Source organism: Pipistrellus hanaki, assembly GCF_964339955.1.
Source record: "Pipistrellus hanaki genome assembly, chromosome: 13".
Taxonomy (NCBI): Eukaryota; Metazoa; Chordata; class Mammalia; order Chiroptera; family Vespertilionidae; genus Pipistrellus; species Pipistrellus hanaki.
This window is the reverse complement of record NC_140515.1, coordinates 45,920,168-45,938,956: the sequence shown is the minus strand read 5'-3', so window position 1 is coordinate 45,938,956 and position 18,789 is coordinate 45,920,168.

Here is an 18,789-nt window from a genome sequence, read left to right as displayed (position 1 = left end):
TTATTAAAGTGAGTTTTAAAAACAAATAAAATGGCTAAAACATTAAAATCTGCAATACCAAGTGTTGACATGGATGCAGAGCAACTAAAACTCTCATATATTGCCAGGACCGGTTTGGCTCAGTGGTAGAGCGTCGGTCTGTGGACTGAAAGGTCCCAGGTTCGATTCTGGTCAAGGGCATGTACCTTGGTTGCAGGCACATCCCCAGTTGCGGGGGGTGCAGGAGGCAGTTGGTTGGTGTTTCTCTCTCATTGGCATTTCTAACTCTCTGTCCCTCTCAATTCCTCTCTGTGTAAAATCAATAAAATATATTTTTTTAAAAATTTAAAAAACCTCTCATATATTGTTGATGGAAATGCAAGCTATAACAGCCATTTTGAGAAAAAGTTTAGAAGTATCTTATAAATAACTGGAAAACAATGTTTTGATTGGACACTGTAAGGCTAAAGACAAAAAGCTGAATAGAAACACTTTTCTAGATGGTAATTTTAAATTTACATGTATACTTGTAAATTGAACAAATATATATGAACACACATACACACACATGTACACATGACAAAGGGAACTATATTTTTCATTTTCAGAGGAAGAGAAATTACAAATAAGCAAAAGAGAATGCTAGCAAGAACCCAATTTTGCTGTTTTGCAGTGGGAAGTCTTAGGAAAAACTCATGATTTTGTAAAAATGTATAGCTATAGAAAGAGAAATAAATGTAAATTTGTATATATGAATGAATTATAGTTTATAGATAGTTAAATATATCTATTTATCTCTCCTCTCCAAATCTGCTTACAAGATCCAGAAGCAGTGAAATTCCAATAGCAACCTAGCACCTATATCTTGGTCTCAAACCAAAGAAACCAGGACTTTTCATAGAGCAGTGGATTCCAGTGTTGGATCAAGGAAAATACAAGATTAGCCTGGGAGCCTTATGTGATGCCATAAAAGAAGGAAGTGCTATTTTAAACAAATCAGGAGCAGATGAAACCACTAAATAAACGAATGGGGGAGAGAGTGAAATTCTTTCTTACAGAATTCCAATTGATAAGCTTGAAAGATATAAGGGAAATAGGAAATCACCATTAGAACTCCACAGCAGCATGAGCTTGGGTCCCTGAGTACCATGGAAATGTAATATTGGTTAGCACTGCCTACTTCAGGTTTCTCTTATGTTATGGAGAAGTTCTACTTGGATTTAGTCAGAGCTATTTTGGATTTTCTGTCCTTTTCATTCAACCTAACCCTAACTAAAACAAGGATCTTTCTAAAAGTTTTATCTTAGGAACCTCGGGTTCTCATTTCTCTAGCAATACCCTTGCAACCATTTGCTTTATGCCTACAATGAATATTTGACATACATAAATTGACCTAATTCTTTAAGTGACTCTATATAATTAATATCTCCATTTTGCAGACGAAGAAAATGTTTCTCAGAAAGAGTAATAATTTGCTAAATTAGTTTGGGTGGCAAAACCCAACTGCAAGTCCATATCTCATTCACCATGCTTTTTATCCCATAACACTCCAGAGAACTTTTAGGATACTTCCAGGGACAAGTAGAATTCAATCTTTTTTTTTTTTTTTTTTTTTCTTTTTTTTTTTGGAGTGGGGAAGCTACATGTATATTGAGGAGCAAGAATGCTAACTAGATATTGTTATTGACTTCTGATTTTTATGACACCTACAAGTGACATCTCATAGATAATAACCCCCCAAATCCTCCAGAATTAATAGCCCTAGAAGTTCCAACTCAGGGAACTTCCTTCAGTCACCTGACATTGTCAGAACTTGTCTGAGCACTGGGAAGATCTCCCCTATGCTCCCTGGGATAGCATGTCTCCATGGTTGTCACCAGTTCCTTCCCTCTCAGTACACACATGACACTTCCCCCTATGAAGATGAAGTTCATTCTTCCATCCCCTTGACTTTGGGCTGGCCTATGGTTGCTTTGACCAATAGCCACAAGGAGAAGCATTGGAGCACCATATATATTGGATATGCAGCCCAGTGGAGCCTTCACATAACTCAAGCCCCGACCTTATCAGACTGCAACTACATAAAAGACTCCAAAGAAGAACCACCCAAGATAGCCTAGAACCCAGAGATAATCATAAATTGTTTTAAGACATGACAGTGTATGGTGGCTTGTTACATAGCAATAGTTAACAGGAACCCTGCTGGTGCCACTTTACACAGACATGTGAAGAGTACTGGGGACAACTGGTCAACAGTCTTTTTGAGACATTTCACAGAATAAAGGCAGAAAAGGGAAAACTCAAAGTAATCTCCCTCCCTCTTTTCTCATATCGGCAAACTCTCTCAAAAAAAAAAAGGGGGGGGGGGGGGGAGAGAGAAACCAAATGTTTCTCCAAACACAGCTGCTTGCTTCTTGGTTTACCTTCAATAAAGGCAAGATTATAAGAAAGAAAATGTCAAAAGTCCAGAGAGTTAAGGCATCACAGAGGGTATAACAATGGGTAAAGGTGGGGTGGGGGAATTCCAGTCACAAGGGGTAGTCCCCAGTTTTTGGTTTTTACCTCCATGTCCTATTCATGCCTTTTTCTTCTGGAATGCTTCCCCCACCCACATAACCATCATACCTCCCAGCAGAGTTAAATTCTCTGAATTCTTAGCCCAGAACTTTTGTCAGTTATGAGAGTCATTCCCTGAGGTCCTCAAGTTCAGGTTCTTCCCTTGTTGCCATTGTAGGAGATGGAAGCTCAGAAAGCTGAACTTGGAAGACCAACTGAAAATTAAAAATGGGCTCCACACTTTTCAGTTGTGTCCAGATCTGCCCTGGTCATTATGATAATAATAATAAAATTTGCATTATCCTAACTAATATTGGTTTAGTACTTAGTAAGTGAAGATACCTTACATGGATTATCTCAGGTAATTCTCAAAATGACCCCTATAAGATATTTTCTTGTATTATTTTATAAGTTTGGCCCTAACCAGTTTGACTCAGTGGATAGAGCATTGGCCTGCGGACTCAAGGGTCCCAGGTTCAATTCTGGTCAAAGGCATGTACCTTGGTTGCCAGGCATATGTGCTCACTAGGCAGTGTGCGAGAGGCAGCTGGTCGATGTTTCTCTCACATCAATGTTTCTAACTCTCTATCCCTCTACCTTCCACTCTGTAAAAAATCAATAAAATATATTTTTTTAAATAGAAAAAAATATATATAAGTTTGACTTACCCAAGGTCCCACAGCTGCTGAGTGCTCCTTCATTAGGTGTTTGAAATAATTGCATTAAAAAAATAAACCTGGGAAGATTTATACTAGCAATATAACCAGTTACACTTCATCTAATCTGCCTGTTGGTACATCCAGCCCTGAATACATTGATATTTGTGATTCTCTGAATGTTTTTCCTACAGTCCTAACCTGATGCCAACATATTCCCTTAAAAGTAAGAAAAAAGAAAAAGATATATACAGGAAGACAATTTCCACAACCATCATCCTTCTTTGTAGGTACTACAGATTCTTTGTGTCTTTTAAAATGTGAGGTGATTTCAAATCAGACCTAATGCTGGATTTTCAGCCTGCCCCACTTAGTCTGCTGTGTCTTAAAAATTTTCCCTAACCATGAGAATAGGAGGAGAAACTTCCCACCCTACCCCTGCCCTGGTGCCTGGTTGCCAAATCCTTTACGTTGGTTTTTTGATGTGAGCTATTACCCATGAGAGTCTCAGAGCTGAGATATGAATTCCGTTTCTTGGAGGACTCAACCAGAATTCCCTGAAGTGAGAGCTCAGTCTTTTACCAGCAACCTTCCTCTTTTTATAGTTAATCAACTGGCTAATCCTCTGAAGTGGAAAAATGCACATTTTGTTGTCTGTGACTTACTGAGGCTGAATGTTTCTCACAATGGCCAAGTCTAGAAAACGACTATGTATTAGGGATGAGTGATTTCTCACACTTAATCTGCTTCTATCCAGACTGCCTGGTCGGTCCACCGGGCCATGGGACTGAGATATCACATTGCCCACATCCCTGCCTTTCCTGCTTCTGGTGCTCCATTATTTATTAAGGTCTTGAGTGCACCTGGGGTTCATCCCCAGCTGGGATCATACTTTTCAGGCCCTCTCTCATTCTCAGGAATTGAATTTGTATAAAGGCGTGAAAGACTCCTACCCCTGCAATTTTACCATCAGCTGCTATTGAGACTAGAAATGGAGTCACAGAAAGAAACTCAGCTGAGAGAATATATTTCCAAGGTTTGAGGTCCCAAGGTCCATACACCCACCACTTCTTAAGGTTTGTTTTCTTCCCACTCTGTGTTATGGCGAAGGCTGATCATTCATCTGTTTCTATTAGGACACTTTTGCTTGCAACTAATGGAAACTCAACTCAAAGGATTCTCCCCATCTCTACCATGTAACAGCAAAGTCTGGGGTGAAGTTTGGGTTTCGGGAATACTGGACACAGGAGTCCATAAATTCCTCAGGCTTCATCTTTCCTCCATCTTTCTTTTGCTCCTTTATCCACTCCTCTTTCTAGCAGTTTAGCAGGAACTGTTGGTTTTCTATACATCGCCCTTATATACCTTTTCCTGGGGTCCCTTTACTTCACAGACCTGTGCTTCTTTGCTTTGTGGCTCTGATGTCCACGTTGCCTGCTGCTGCCCTGACAGCTAGACATGCCTGGGAACGTAAGTTCCCCAGAGCAGATCTTAAACCATGACTCACAGGTGCAGATATAAACACCCCCAACTCCCTCTTCCCTAATTGGAATGACTTTGCAGTTGCCCCACCTCCTATGGAATTTAGCTAAAGCTACAAAACTTTGATATTGCACCCTCTTCTGGCCTCCTTTTCTTCCCAATCTGACTTCCATATTCATGCTCAGGTTTTCCTGGGAACAAAATCCTTTTATTAAGGGAATCGCATCCAAAACAGGAAGATTCTTTCACATCCTGGTCCAAAGATTCCGGGCATATATACTTCTAAACTGAAATCCAGAGCTGTCCAAGCAAATGTTTCTTAATTTGACTTTGGGACTGCCGGTGCTCAGGTACCCACCCCTAAGTCAGTCACAGTGGATGCAGGATACAAGATGAACATGATGTTTGACCAGACCTGCCTCACATGTTCACTCCTAAATCAAGAGGGGGGCCTGAACCACACAAACCACATGGACTGGAAGTAGAGCTGGTGGGAGCGATGGTTCTGGAGGAAAAATAGGGCCTCTTACTGAAAACAAAAAAAGGGAATGGGTACAGTAGAACAGGGGTTGTCAATGTGGTCAATGGGCTATTTTTTGTTGCTTGTTTGTTGCTGTTGTTTTTATTTTAAAAAGAGAGAGGGAGGGAGGGAGGGAGGGAGGGAGGGAGGGAGGGAGGGAGGGAGGGAGGGAAGAAGAAAGAGAAAGAGAGAGAGAGAGAAGCATTGATGTGAACTTTCAGAGTCAACACTCACAGCAGTAGGAGGAGGCATACACTAGCCCAGTAAAGGAGATCTGTGTGGGGCACCATCAGCATCCATCCCAGATCTTCAAAAGGTTACTGACTACCTTGAGAGTTCTATCTGGTAGTCTGCAATATTATCTGTATCCTTGCAGCTGGGCCATAACTTCCAATTTAGCTTTCTGTTACATCTATTTATGCAATGGGTATTACACTTCCTAATAAATAAGGTTTCATGGCTTTAGAAAAGAGTAGAATGCACACTAGCCTTGGTAGACAGTAACCGAGTGCAGATTTTGCCTATGCCATTTACTGCTCTACTTGAATATTTGAACTTCTTGATGTCAGTTTACTCATTTATAAAACTGAATTTTTAAAAACATCTCTCACAAGGTTATTTTCATTTTTGGCTCTTGTTCACAGCACCAAAATCTGGTTTTCTCTTTTTCTTTACATGGAATGGTCTAGTCATTGCCCTCCTCCCCTTTGTCTATGGTCGCTAATGCATGTTTTAGGTTGTCAGTGAAGAAGACAACACAGTGGAGATGCTAGTTCATGAGTCTGCCTTATAGATTGAGCTCCCCTATTGCTAAAAAATGGTGAAGCTTGTTTTTTTTTTATAATTGGGCACATTATTTAAGTCAAATGGGACAAAAAATTTAGTCATGCTTATTAAAAAATTACATGTCTTGCCGAAACCGGTTTGGCTCAGTGGATAGAGTGTCGGCCTGCTGACTGAAAGGTCCCAGGTTCGATTCTGGTCAAGGGCGTGTACCTTGGTTGCGGGCATCCCCAGTGGGGGTGTGCAGGAGGCAGCTGATCAATGATTCTCTCTCATCGATGTTTTTAACTCTCTATCCCTCTCTCTTCCTCTCTGTAAAAAATCAATAAAATATATTATTTAAAAAATTACACATCCCACCCTAGCCTGTTTTTTTTAATTAATTTATTTATTCATTCATTTTTATTGATTTTAGAGAAGAAGGGAGAGGGAGAGAAAGATAGAAACATCAATAATGAGAGAGAATTATCGATCAGCTGCCTCCTACACACCCCCCACTGGGGATTGAGCCCACAACCTGGGTGTGTGCCCATGGCCAAAATCAAACCTGGGACCGTTTAGTCCACAGGCCTATGCTCTATCTACTGAGTCAAACTGGCTAGGGTGACCCTGGCCTGTTTTTCTCAAATATTAGAGTGGTAACCCTCAGACCAAAGGGCTGAGGGTTCAATTCCAAGTCAAGGGTATGTACTTCAGTTGCAGGCTTGGCAGGAGGCAACCAATTGATGCACTCTCTCATATCGATGTTTCTCTCTTTCTTACCATCCCCTTTGTTCCTTCTCTCCACTCTCTAAAAAAAATCAATGGAAAAAATATCCTCAAGTAAGGATTTTTTTTTTTAAAAAAAAAAAAAAAAAAAAAAAAAAGCACATTCCCTCCAGTGAATTTTTGGAGAATATTTTAGAGTGGTTTTTAATCTGGAAAACCACCCCCACATGATATAGATGTTAAAGTTTTCTGCAATACTAACTATATTGGAGGAACTCAGAGAGCTCCTTCCTATCTGAATGTCAAATCCAGACTTCCCCCACCTCCTGCCCAGCTCTACCCTCAGGCCATGAGCACATCGTTTTACTTCTCAGAGCCTTAGTTTCTTTATTAAATTATGGTGTTTAGACTATAAAAGGACCAGGGTTTCATTTAATATAGTTTTCAATAATATATCTTTTTATAACATGTGATGATTCTAAAAGCAATCTTTATTTCTTAGATATACTTTGGATAACACAGATCAGCAGAAAGAAGTAGGTAAAACTATGTCTTGTACCCACCACCTAGAGAGAGCAATTGCTATCTTATTGGAATGTTTCCTCCCATCTTTCTCAGTGTGTGTATATTTGTATATTTATATGTGTGTTTTCCAAAATTGGGTTCCTACTGTATATACAGTATTAGATCCTCCTCTTCTACTAAGCAGTGTTTGAAAACACTACCAATTATTATTTGATGTTGAATTATTTTACTATCTACCCTTTTTTTCCTAACATGTGAACTTGTGCAGTGGAAGTATTTTCTTTGGCAAAGTCCTCCCAGCCTGAAGGTGTTGTAAAGAGCTACGCTAAGTCTTGGGAAATACCATAAATGATTTAACAGCGTGGGTGTCAAAGTAGGAACCCAGCCAAGTAGGTGAGTGCTTCAGAAATCTTGACGGTTCAGAGATAAGCAGTATTTCCTTTCTAACACGAAGATGGTGGTTTCTTTTCTAACACAAAGATGGTGGTTTCCTGCAGGCTGTTGATGTGTAATGATTAGATTTTTTTTAATAGCACGTTAAGAAAGTATTTTGATTAGATCAAAGTAACACGCGTTGGATACATAAGGAAGCGAAGGAGTCCTATACAACTATAGGATTGAGTAGGCGAATATTATTTTGCCTGGAATAAGAAGGAAAAGGGGAAAAATTAGAACAAATCATGAACTTAAAAGAAAGTTTTTTAGGGGGACATCAAAAATGTCTATTAGATTTTCTTCCCATTGTAGAGTTTTCTTGATCAGATGGGATGAGAAGTACTTGTATTTGAATTTCCAGGTTCTCTAACAAAACTTTGGAAACTCATCATTAATAATTGACTTATGAGCAATTACACTTATTGGTGTAAGTTGTGTGATTGTATGTATTCCAACATGTACCATCTGGCTATAATTTCTTTCTACCCAGAACATGATTTACTTGATATCATTTATTCAAAAGATGTGCCAGCTGTAGATAAGGAGAAAGATACTCAAAGAAGTTAAGCAAATCATTACAGTTTTTGGCCAAGCAGGTGCCAAAACCAGAGCCTTCCTGCTCCCAATCCATTGCTCCTCACTCTCTATCACATTGTGTCCAGGCGGCTGTATTCTGGCACAACCAGATATTCTAATTTCTACAACATAGCTCAATAATATGTGCTTCTCCTCCTCACCCCATTCCTGTAACAGAATAGGATGGATTTGACTTCTGAATATGCATAATAAATATAAAAGTCAGAGTAAACTGGTTGGGAGTTGGCCCCTTCAAAGCTGGGCAAGGTGGAGGTATAATACCTGTAGAGGTATTACCTTGTTGTGGGCCATTCATACAACCAGACCTGGCCCTTTGTTACTCTGTCTGGGAACCACCAACCTGAAATGTTAACTAATATCTGAAAATCAACCTAGTCATATAATAGATAAATGTTGCATTCCACAAAGCCCAACTATTTGATATTTTAAGCTACAGGAAGATATTCAATTCTACAATTGTTTATTGAGCACATACTAGTGCCAGGTTCTATGCTACAATCTGGGGACACTCTGGTTCTTTCCTGCCCTATTCACTATCAAACAGATATTTGTGTAGTCTCTGCTATGCCCCCCCACCCACCCACACACTGTGAAAGGAACAGGGGACTCAAAGGTGGGCAAAAACAGACATGATTATCCTAACAGAGTTTGAAATCCAGGAAGGGGAGGGAGAAAAGGGCTAAATAGTTAGGTTTCATGTGAGTCCAGTTCTTATTTCTGTTGTTTCTAAGTCAGAGCCTGGGACACTGAACAAAGTGGATGCTGGCGTCTGTATTACTAAGACATAACTTTTAGCTATTGCATAACCATCAGTATTTACTCTAAAAGTCAGTGTCGCCCTAACCGGTTTGACTCAGTGAATAGAGCATCAGCCTGTGGACTAAAGGGTCCCAGGTTCAATTCTGATCAAGGGCAAGTACCTTCATTGCGGGCACACATCTCCAGTAAGGGATTGTGCAAGAGGCAGCTGAATCGATGTTTCTCTCTTATTGATGTTTCTAACTCTCTAGCCTCCCTTCCTCTCTGTAAAAAAATCAATAAAGCGTATTTATAAATAAATAAAAATAAAAGTCAGTGTCTCAAACTGGGGGAAAGCCAATATTCTGAAAAATTGTAAGAGGTGAGAAATCTAAATAATTTTAAAATAAAAACATCTATAAAGCAAAAGCTGCTTGAAATGGCCAAAGGGCTGTCTAAAGGAGACAGTAATTAGATTAACTACAAGTATATATCTGCCACCAACACTCTCTCCTGCAAGTCGGCAACAAAATACTGACTTTTTTCATTACTTCAATCGTGTGTAAATTGCTAGTTGCCAGCAGAATCTCCCGAAGAATATTAGAAATGTTATAGATTGAGTAAAAGTCCTACAAAATCTGAAACCTCTCCCAGAGAAATAATGAATGAGGTGGGCTGTGGACACCAGCTTCATCTCTTCTCTGCTCAGTAATATAGCTCTGGAAAGCACACCAGTACACAGTAGGACCTTTCTCCTTTCTGTCCAGTTAATCCCTCTCCACACAATTGTAATTTTTCCTGAAGAAACCAAAGCGCAATTTTCAAATAGCAGAGGACTGAATGTTAGATATACTTGTACAATGACAGTTGTCCTTTTATGCTCCTGCAAGTTTCTGAGGCTTAGACTTTTTTTTTTTTTTTAAGATTTTTAATTGAGAGGGAGAAAGACAGAGAGGGAGACATCAATGTGAGGGCAGAACATCGATTGGTTGCCTCCCACACACCCCCAACCGGGGGATCAAGCAGCAAAACTGGCATGTGTCCTGATTGGGAATAAACTGGCAACCTTTCAGTGCACGGGACGCCACCCAACCAACTGAGCCACACTGGCCAAGGCTCTGAGGCTTAGATTTTTTTTTTTTTGTAAACTACATTATGTCTTTCAGGATCTCATAATTGCCCTGTCCCAAGCCTATCCAACAAATACCATAATGAACCTGCTTTTCAGAAGAGGCTCCTGAAATCAAATCTGTTCAAGCAGAAAACACGACCACAGGATGGGACTCAAAGGTTCACTGGCCCGCCTAGAGTTGTCGCTTCACATTCCTTTCATGTGAATCAAAGGTGAGCCCGAAGGTGATTCAGTTCTTTGATGCACTTAAGATTCTAATATATGCCATGGCCTGGAGCCTTGCAAGGGTTCCGAGTTTTTTATCAGTGTTCATTTTTAAGTGGTTTAATTCTGCCTCTGATTGCCAGGTGCTAAAATATGAGCCTTCACACTTGTGAGTCACCCGATTTAACCAAGCTGTGGCTTTACCCTCCGAGAGTTTCCTAGGTGTAACCTAACTGTGCCCTGGACCCACAAAAACATTTTAGTCAAGATTTCCAGGGTAAATTCTAGCCCACCATTGTCAAAACCACACGGACCCCCACCCCCACCTCTTTGTAGAGAATTACTCCTACCGCCCTGGGCTTAGCAAGAAGACCCTTTCAGCAAAAAGTGGGGGAGGTAAAGGCATGATTTGCCCTACAAGAAGCTCTCTGCTTTCTTTTTCTGTTCCTGGCAGCTTCAGTAGATCCAAGGTATCCCAACTAGTTTGAGCCATAATGAGAGAGAGAAAGTAGAAAGCAAGTCATTCCCACACCAACTAGATTGAGCTAAAGAAAGGACATGAGATATGTCATTCACTCAATTGACAATTTATTGAGCACCCATAGAGTGCAGAGAGCGATAAGAAGCTTTATGGGAAATCTCTGGACCAGTGAGTGAGCCTTTGAGTCTTGTCCTGGGGTCATATTCTGTGCTTGAGCAGATTTGATTTCAGGAAGCAAACTAAATCCTTTTCTATGACTTTGAGATAGCAGGTGCAGGATGGCACAGTTGAAAGAGAAAGAACACTGGAGTCATACAGATCTGAGCTTAGGTCCTGATTCTACTACTAAGTTGGTTAGAATCTTTGGCAAGTTACCTCATCTCCCTGAGTTCTATTTCCTTGTTTGTTAAATGAAATGATCTATCACACAGAGTTACTGAAAGAAGTTAAAATAAAATAGTGTATCTATAAAGTGCCTGGCAGCACCAGGACCTCTCTTACCTCAAATAATTTACAATTCTTGTTTCTTTAAAAAAAAAATAATAATGTAGCCTGGCCAACATGGCTCAGTGGTTGACCATCAACCTATGAACTAGGAGGTCATGGTTTGATTCCCTGCCAGGGCACATACCCGGATTGCAGACTCGATCCCCAGTGTGGGTGGTGTGTGCAGGAAGCAGCCGACCAGTGATTCTCTTTCATTGTTGCTGTTTCTATCTCTCTCTCCCTCTCCTTCCCTCTCTAAAATCAATAAAAATATTTTTTTAAAATGTGGACATGAGAAGCAATTAAAAAAAAAAGATTAAAACACATATAGGACAATTAGCAAAAGAAGTATAGCTTTAGTTAAAGGATGCTCGATTACCATATTTCATTTATCTAAGATAACATCTTTGGTAAAAAGAGCTTCAATTTTAAACATGTAAAATGTGGAGAAATGAAATTAATTAAGTGGTAAATTTCAAGAAACAATGGTCTTGCAGATACATTTAAAAAAAAATAGAAAGCTATTGGCAAGCTATAGACCCACAAAGCTATCTTTTTATTTTTCCTTTTCTTGCTTTTTTTTACCTGCTTTTAAAATCTTGATATAATTTATATATTTTTGTACAAGCACTTAAAATTATCTTGTAACAGGGTGGGAAGTAGATTTCTAGATAGAGAGAAGGTCTCGCTTACTGAACCAACTTCAGCCTTGCTCTTGGCAATAGCAGCCTATCAGACTGGTTTCCTAAGCCCCAGATGGGCTGTGATTTGTGGTTCTCCAAAATCTCAGGCAAAAGAAAACATATGTAAATTTATTGCCAAAAACAATTTCCACCTCATAAACTTGTTGCTAAAAGGAAACATAAAGCTTACAGAATTCTTTTAGGTTCATCTTTTTTTCCTGTAACTCACATGTTACTACCAGACCTTTAATTTCTCCTTAAGGCAACTACTCTAGTTGCATTCATGAGGTATAGTATCTGTAATGTATTAAGGAAATGCCTCCCTGTGCTCCATTTGATAATGTCCTATCATCCCATGACCCAAATTTTATTGAATTTACCAGAAACAATTCTCTTTCTCAGTCCAGAAACTATAATTTCTTTGGGCATTGGGATAAAAATCTTTACTAAAAATAAAGGGGCAGAGTCTGTAGTTTTGAACAGGAGAGTAGATTGTTAGTGCTGAGAGGAAAAGGACCAGAGCCTAGTTCAGTGCCTGACTCATGGACTAACTGGTATTTGTTGAATGTATGCATAAGGCCAAGGATAGTTGGAAAAAGAGAAGATTTGGAGCAGTGGTTTAGGGGAGATTTGGATTTCAAGTAATCCTATCAGAGAAGTAGTCCAAATTTATCCCAAGCACTAAGCAGAGTAAGACAAGGTTAACGGCAAAGAAACTTGTGAAGTGTGTTTTTATAAATGTTTGGGCTCTGATGTGTATTGAAACCTTTGGTCAGGCCTGCTATCTGACTTATAGGCCTTATGGAGATCAGTCCTCAGGGGACATCTGCTACCTGTACTCACACTGAGGTGTTAATGACTGAGGGCCTTTCACTGATGCTCAGGTATTTGCAATGTCAATGGGTGGATGGATGGATTGATGGATGGATCAAAGTTGAGTCTGTTTTGAGTTGTAAGGCTTATACGCTGTGCTACTCCAGAGGTTATCATTTACATAGTCTCAGATGTGAACCCTGCTGACACAACCTACATGATAGTACAAGGTGGCTGTGGCAGAAAGGATAACTACAAAACTCATACCCTGCAAATTACCAGACACCAGCCTAGCTAGTGGTGGAGCTAAGAACCAGGCAAGGCATGTTTCTGGATATCCCAGGAAGAGAAGACCAGCCTGCACCAAGAATAAAAACAGATTCGGACTTTAAAACTCAACAGACATTTACAAAAGAAAGAATGGACCCAGGCTGGAAATCATTGAGGTAAATGGATGGCAGCAGAGTACAGCTGAGGTGCCACCCTTGGGGGTATTTATGAATCAGGCGAGGAGGTATGAGGCTTACTTGCATGTGTCAATTTGGTTAGACTATAATAGATAGTTATTAATCAAATGCTAACCTAGGTGTTGATGCGAAGGTATTTTTATAGATGTGGTTAACATCTACAATCAGTTGACTTCAAGTGAAGGAGATTAACTCTCAATATGTAGGTGGGCTTCATCCTATCAGTTGAAGGCCTCAAGAGTAAAAATGGAGGTTTCCTAGAGAAGAAACTGTACCTCAAGACTACAGCATCAGGTCCTGCCTAAGGGTTTCAAGCCTGCCAACCTGCCCTACAGATTTCAAACTTGCCAGATACCATGAGCCAGTTCTTTAAAATCTCTCTCTCTCTCTCTCTCTCTCTCTCTCTCTCTCTCTCTCTCTCTCTCTTATATGTGTGTATTCATTTGCTTTTCTTTTTAAATTTAGAATCCTATCTAATAAAAGAATAATATGCAAATGACCATCACTCCAACACACAAGATGGCTGTCCCCATGTGGACACAAGATGGCCACCACAAGACGGCCAACAGGGGAGGGCAGTTGGGAGGGACTGGGCCTGCAAGGAAGGGCAGTTGTGAGCAATCAGACCAGCAGAGGAGGGCAGTTGGGAAGGCCACGGGCCTGCAAGGGAGGGCAGTTGGGGGTGATCAAGCCTGCAGGGGAGGGCAGTTAGGGGCAGACACACTGGCAGGGGAGCAGTTAGGCATCAATCAGGCTGGCAGGAGAATAGTTAAGGGGTGATCTGGCAGGCAAAAGCAGTTGGGGGCAATCAGGAAGGCAGGCAGGTGACCATTTGGGAGCCAGTAGTCCTGGATTGTGAGAGGGATGTCCCAGATTGGAAAAGGTGCAGGCTGGGCTAAAGGACACCCCCCCTCTGTGCACGAATTTTGTGCACCCGGCCTCTAGCATTGTTACTAATGCATACATACAATACAATACATAACAGTAATAGAAAAAACAACCATTTACACAGTAACTAAAAAGCCAGTCATTTAAGAAAATAATGCAGTATCAACTACTGACAGAGAAAATAGGTCCTCTCATTTGTTTTTACTGGCAAGCCCAGGTGATACCATAAATGTATACACACACTTAGAATAATTATAAAGGCAGTATTTATTAAAATACATTTCATTTTCAAAATTGAGCTATTAGCTGTCAAAGTGTGTATACATTTTGGGGGGGACACCCTATATATGTATCAAATATATACACACCTCTCAGATAGATACTGTATATATCCCTCTCTTCAGGAGCCTCTATCTCCAAGAGGTCTGTGTGCTTAGCAAGGCCACCCTGGCCTAGCCCTGGAGCCTGGAGAGGCTCAGCGCTAAGCCTACACAGGCCATGCTGGACTGACAGCTTTGGGTCCTCTGGCATTTGTCCTGGCTTTCCAGTTCTACCTGCCCCAGCCTTTTTTGATCTCAAGGTGATGGAGGTCAAGCAGAAACAGAGGCTTAAATCCAAGACCATGGAGCTCATGAGTGGGCTGCAGCCAAGGTCACATGGGAAAAGAAGGAGCAAAGAGATGTGCTGTGGCACATATGATTCCCGGGGATGACTGCCTCATCTGAGTCCAGTACAGGTTCATCCCGGGACATCTTTCAGAGCCACTGGCAGCCTTTTGAACTGCTGACCTGAGGAGGACAAAAATGGTCAGAGGACAAAAACCTGGCCTTCAGTGAAGGCAGGCTGATATATGTGATGCAAAGTGGAGAAGGAGGTCATCTTTCGGGGGAAGAGTGGGGGAGCCAGCCCCGCTATTGAAGGATTGAATGGTAGGATTGAGATAGGTGGCTCAGGGACAGCTGTTTCACATCAGAGCAAGAGCTGGTAGTTTCAGTCCAGGAAGCAGCCATACCAAGTGAAAACTTTTATTTGTAGGTGGAGAGTCCACGCCAAGGAATTTTTGCTGATTCATAATCAAGACCAACCATCGTACCTTATGCAAACTCATTTCCTTAGTGCCTGTCACCCATTATGTTAAACCTCTGTGAATAAATGAATTTCTTCCATGGCTGCTGAAATCTGGAGTTGGGTTGGGCTTATTTCAGCAAGTTGCTAACAGTTTCTTGTTTGATTCAAATTACTAGAGCAGTTGAGAGATTACTGGTTTCCTTTGATGCTTACAAGAGAGAAGATATTTGAAAAGCGGAGAATCCCATGTAGGCTGATCCACCTTACTGTGATGCATTCAAGAGTCAGAGTCTAAAAGTTGGGTTTGGGGGATCCCATGAGAATTTATGAAACCTGTAAGAGCAGTTGACCTATTTCTTCCTGGATTTCCTCTCTTCCTACTCACCTGCAAATGTGGAAGAAATGCTAAAATGACAATCAATGGCTAGGGTTTATATCCTTTATCATGGCTTGGTCTTTCAACCACTACCACCAATCCCTAATATTTCCTATAGTGGAAAAAAAGCTACGGGAGATGCATAAATGAGAAATAACACAGGGAAATTAATCATCTTGCATTTAGATCCTGGCAGTTTCTGCAGATCCTGGTTCTAGATATGATTATGGAGTCATTTGGATTTTTTTTTAGACTTTCAATGAAAAGCATAACTGGCTATTGAGATTGGAAATAAAAAGAGGGAAGTGCTAAACTTTTCTCTTCCCTCTCAGCTTTGTTGAGATATAATTGACATATACCATTGGGTAGTATATCATCTGACATCCTGGCAGGCTGAAACTTGGGTTCCACCAAATAAATTTTGCTACCAAACTCTCTTATTTACCTTCATTTTAGACAAGTACAAAAACAGTACTCAAATGAGAGCCAGGATTAGTCTATTAGTTGAGGGCTTACATAGTAAAAAAAAAAAAAAACTTGAAGTACTAACTCTCTCTCCCTGTTGACATCCTCTTTCCCATCTCCATTGTCTCTTCATCTTTGTTCTTTTAAATTCTCAAACCTACGCTGCTATTTCACCTTTTTTCCCCACCACCCTTCATGATGAAATAATACTTAACTGGTTAAAACCTCTTAACACTTGAAGGGGATGAACAATTTTCTGTTTCATAATTTGTCTTAAAATTCTGATGTTCCAAGATGTAGTGAGTGGTGCACAGGCATCAAATTACCCACAATGATGAAGGAATGATGCTAATAAGTCAGTGCTGTGTAAAGTGTTGTCTCCAGATGTACTAACTCATATCTGAGAGGGGCCCAGGAATCTGTATGTTTACTACTCTCCAAGGAGTTCTGATATAGACTAACATTTGAAAACCACTGGTCAAAGTTATACTTACTGTGTTTTTCATATTTCTATAACAATAATAATAATACTCCCTTGTATTTCTATAGCACTTCACTTCTTAAAAAAAGTTTTTATAGATAGTAATCTTCCCGATTAACACAAAAGCTTCAGGGTTATTTTCCCTTTTAATAAATAATAAAAATGAATTTCAGAGAGCTTATCTGAGTTTTTCACAGTAGGCAGTCAAATAGAAATATATTTCATAGATCTCCTAATTTTTCCTTTATACAAAAAATAATTCAAAATAAAAATTTCAAAAGAGTACACCTTTCTTGATACAGTTGCTCAGCTATGTCATTCTTTTGTTTGTTCATTGACTTATTCTCTACTTAATCCCTTTACATTTCCAAGAACTAGTTGTTATCACTATAATAAGTCATTCTGTGTGCATATCTAGGGCTATCTAAAGTCATAGTCAAAGATGATGGAAATTTCTATTGATTGGTTTGGCTAGAGCAATACACTTTTTACCACATATAATTTTATTACATACATTTTCTTTAGTAATATGGTCACTAGTCTCTTTATGGGAGGTTACTATGCTGCCCATTAGAATCATCAGGATCTTTCAAAAATTCTCAGGTCCAGTCCTTCCTAAGATCAATTACACCAGAATCTCTGGGAGTCATCTCAGAATGACTGCTCAGGAAAATGATTTCCATCCAGCCAGCATCTATTGAGCATACGGTTGTCAAGCCAGGAAAAACTAGATTTGAAACTGGCTTTGTCAATTACTGGTGGTGGGACCCTGATCTTGTTACTGCATCTCTCTCGGCCTCAATTTCCTGTCTATAAAACAAGGGCAGTAAATGCTTTGCAAGTTTGTTGTGAGCATCAGAGGCAAAATATGTAAACTTCCCAATGCCTGACACATTGGCCCTCAACAAATGGAGTTATACTGGCGATGCTTCCTCTGCCCCACTGGTCTTAAGCTCCTTTATCCCTTTTCAAAGTATCTTTGCCTTCATTATCTCATGTAATCCTCCCCACAAGGGAGATAGGCCAGAAGTTATCTCTAGGTCACAGAAGAACAACTGAAGTGCCAGACAGTTAATGGGATGGATTCAAGAGACAATTATGCATTCTCTTCATAAAATATGCTTATAAAGGGAAAACTTCTTAAGCAGCAGTCTAATTGGGGGAAAAAGAAAAAAAAAAAAAAAGCACAGAGCTAAATTCAGTCATCCACTTGGTAGATCTGAAAATGAATACCAGTGTGAGCAAAGTCAACAGGAGGAAAATATGCATTTAGTACTTAAACTTGCATTGTCAAACGAAGGTGCTGTTGTGTGTGGGTAGCAGGATGGTAAGCAATTGGGTTTTTTTCCTTTCTCTATTTTTGAAATACAGTCTTCTTGTCTTATCCCTTTCCTTATTGAGTAAAATTTGAGATGCCAGATAGCATACGTGTTATTCATATTTATACATAAATATAGGATTTTCTATAAATCTAATTGTGTGTGTGTGTGTGTGTGTGTGTGTGTGTGTGTGTGTATGTATGTGTTTTCTAAATGGCAGTTGCAATCTGTTCCTGATTTGGACATTCCCCAAGGAAAAGAAACAGGAGTCTCAACCTCAAGCCTAACTTGACTATTCATTTCTTTCCATTCAGAACTAGAGAGCAATTGGTATCTAGACCAATTGACATCAGGTTATATTTAGCTGCACACTAAAATCACCTAGGGGGATTTTAAATTTCCGGTGCTCAGTTCTCACACTAGATCAAATGAATCAGCATCTCGAGGGATAAAGTCCAGTTACAATATTTTTTAAACCTTCCCAAGTAATTCTGATGTGCAGCCAAGTCTGAGAAGCATGGTCTAGAATAGTGCTTCTGGTCAGTAGGTCTGGGATAGGTCCTGGGATGCTATATTGCTAACATACTTGCTTCCCAATAATGCTAGACTTGTTGGTCCTTGGACCACACTGAGGCTATAGATGAATTGCTGTGCCTTGTTTAGGGAGTATTAACACATGGGTTCTACAATCACTTTGGGGGCCTGCTTCTTTTATTATAAAAATGAACCATTTGGGCTGGATCATCTCTGAGTTTACTTTGTCATTCCAAATGCATATGCTTCATTTTTAGCCAGACCAGACGTCTCTTGTGTTTCTCAAGAGGCCAGAAGCCTATTCTTCCGCCCAGCCAGCATCTATTGAGCATCTAGTGTGAGGCTGGGAAGACTGACTCCATTCCCTATGGGGCAGATTGAGGCAGGACTATTCAAACCTCTGTGTGTAGCAG